We start from the raw sequence: 3,648 nt of genomic DNA on the forward strand, positions 1-3,648 counted from the left end.
AAACTACTTTCATGATCCATGAAGTCTCTGGGGAGAATATTTCTCGTTTGTTTCACTTAAAACATGCCACATTAAAACACTGCATTGGTCTACTCGATGTTTTGCTTGCTGAAATCCCCAGATGTGTACAATTTTAAATAACACTTGGTTTGATACCAAAAATGGCTCAAATCAGTATGAGTTAGCCATGTTTGATTGATTCAATCCACCCACACTATTTCACCACATGACATGAGACAGATTGCTAATTGTTTAAAATTAGTATGTGTTCTTTTTAAAAGGCATCGGCAGCCCGTGTCATTGAAGACTAATGCTAACGGCAGCCGAATATGATGCAGTCGGTAGCGTTCGCTGAGCTGAGGGACCCCATCACACAGTCTTAGCATGGATATGCTTCAGTGATAACCAAAGAGACAAGCTGCTCTGGTGCTGCCATTGTGATGACATGTTTAATAGGCAGTCCTAATGACACACACACATCATGGGAGCTGTTGGGAAGGCAAGAAGTCACAGAAGTGACAGAATGCCTGAAAAACTTCAATGATTCAGTACTGTTATTTGCATCTTTTCCCCATAGCTGTCGTATCTGAGACTAGTTTTCCACCTGATCGAATGGAATTGCTTATAGAAGAGAAACAATGGGAGATTACTTTCTCAGATCTAAGAAAAAAAAAACATGACCTCACTGGGAGGAACCCAAGCCTTGAGTGCCAGGATAAATTGTACCTTTGAGAATGAGCCACCCACCTGCATGTCAAGAAACAAATACAGACCCCCTCCAAGCCAGTCATTATAATAAATGGTGGTATGAAGACAAATGAAGTTAGACTGGTGCAAGCAAGCAGAAGAGAAAGTAGTGGTATTTCAGTCGTGACCTCCTTTACACTTGGAATTACTCTAGGCTCTACTGTTTGCACTCTGTGATTCATAAACATTTCATCATATGTATGAAAGCGTGTCCCGATGAATAATAATAAAAGAAATGGAAATGTAATAAAAGACTCACTGGATTACTCGTTCATTGTATCCATCTTTATGTAAAAGCAACAATAGTTTAGTATTCACTTAACTGGGAAACGAATAAGGTGAATGTTTGCCTTTTCTTGTGGAGATTGCTGGTCCTCAATAAACTGCGTATATCATGTACATTTAAGAATTATTTTTGCCTTTTCAAAAGAGCCTAAAGAGATGGTCTTCATGCAAATAAAACTATTTATTTAAAAAAAAAATGCTAACTGAAACAAAACTGAAATGAAAGCAAATTTTAGATGAAAAACCTGAACCTGAAATAAAATAATAATAATTTGACACGAAAAAAATGACTGTCAAATTAGAAAGAAAAAAGAAAGAAAAATTTGAAACGTTGAAATTGCTGAAAAAAAAAACATTTTCAAATGTATCCACCTAATTGGCAAACAAATAATTTTTTCTTAATGTTTAATTTTACTTACAACAACAACTTAAAATAGTTTTTGGTAAATGAAACAAAACAATAAATAAAAATACACATTTTAGATGAAAAACTTGAGATTTTTTTTTTTTAAATGAACATTAGTTGCCCTGATAATTATTTAAATAAGTTAAATTTAATAAGTTCTAAAATTATGAAATTGAAATGAAAATAAAGCTTAAAAGAAATATTTGGAGGGGGCAGTCAAAAGTAATAAATATTACAATACTATAATGTCACGAACAACCATGTGATCATAAATGGACTGTATGCACGTATATACACCATATCTAGCACACACACATACACTGCACGCATCATTAACATGGTCTGTTTGCCGGCACTGACATCATGTATACACAGACCTGTATAATGAGTGTTCGAATGTATTGTGTATTATGTGTTTAAGATATGTGAGGGTACGATGTGTTATTTTGTTTATTGTACCAAAGTGTTGGCTAACATTAGCCGCAACGATAAATAACCACAATACACATATGTTTGATTTAAAGTCTTTATTTAAGATTTGTTCACACAGTATAATAAATATAGCTTACTTCCTTGTGATATACCAGTGGCCAAACCTGAATTGTTTTAAACCTAAAGTATTTCAGGATGTACCACTTCCATGAATTAGGGTCAGGTTGGTTTGTGTAGAGGGAACAAGCAATAGAAGCTTTATCTAACAGTACTTAACTGTTGTTTTCCCCTAACATATAACATGAATAATATTAATAACACTGATAATTATTATTTTTTTAACAAAAGATCATATATAGTATAAGAGTCTTTTAAGTTTGTGTAAATGATGTGTTTTCTGAAAAGCACAATACCAATAAACCTAAACCTGACTGAGTAGAGTGTACAGAATTCACTCAGTTAGACAGTGTCATTTAGATCTACCAGGTCATGTTATAAAGGCCAGATATCACTGAAGGCATCCGCGAGGGTATCATTTCGTGCACCCAGAAAATAAGTCTTTACCTCTGCTGTCAGATATGGTTACATAGGTGCTGGTTCAGATCTGGTCTGCATTATATCCCACCCAATAGTCCTTTGCATCAATTTTGCTGTCTCTCTTCATTATCTGATAAAGACAAAAAAAAAACACATAAATAAATTATATATAATATATATTATATATATTATATTATATATAATATATATATATATATATTATATATATATATATATATATATATATATATATGCGTTTCCCTGAAGCTGAATAGAAAACTCAGACTTATATGCTATTCACTACTGTATTAAATCCGCTGTAAATCCACAAGGCAGACATTAGCATCTAACAGCTTGTGAAAAGTAGAGTTGTTTGTCATTCATGCATGAAATGAATTTCACACGGGTTCAAACCTTGCTAAATTTGGAGATGTGCATAACTGAGAATTTAACGTGCTAATTGACACCTACTATCATTCATGAGTTCATTTCAGAGAGGCTTTTCTCTGCAGATGGGAAAGTTTGTTACTGTACTGACTCAGACTGATCGATCTCCACTGCCACTGCCTTCATCCGCTGTGTCTGATTCAATAGGAAGGTACAAAAGTTTTGCGAGAACATCGATTTTGACCCATCTCAAAGAAACAAAGGAAAAAGGCTCATGTCTTGGGTTGTTTTCCCACCCACACTGATGGATGCGGCATGAGCTGCCCAAATCAACTGTAACATTATTTCTGTAACTAACATTATTTGTGCATGCAGTGCATGCAACACAGTTTGGATTTTGTCAGATTTTCAGAAGATTGTATCAACGACTCAAACGACTCTGGGGGGGTGCATAAATACACCCCCTGTAGCGATCCAATAGGGAAATGTAGGAGAAAAGGAAACAAAGTTTCCTTACTTTAGCAAAGGAAAACCACTCTCACTTGGCTTATATCGAAATCCTCGTTTTGTGCTTCTAATTTGTGACCAGTGTTTTGTTTTTGTTATATCTTTGTGCTTGTCGCTAACCATGCAACGCTGATGTCTTCCGTCTTCCGCCTGCATGTCTTCCATGTCCCAACAGTCACCAGAAGTGAGAAAAACGTGTTTATTACGTTTGAAATCTGGATATTTATCTATAAAAACACATGGATTCATTATGGAGGCCTTTATTCACCACATGGAGCTGTGAAGAGACGTTTTATTACAGATGCACGCACTTTATTTCATGAACTTCTGAACTGTTGACAACAAAC

This window comes from Carassius auratus, chromosome 1, assembly GCF_003368295.1.
Source record: "Carassius auratus strain Wakin chromosome 1, ASM336829v1, whole genome shotgun sequence".
In the NCBI taxonomy this organism is placed as follows: domain Eukaryota; kingdom Metazoa; phylum Chordata; class Actinopteri; order Cypriniformes; family Cyprinidae; genus Carassius; species Carassius auratus.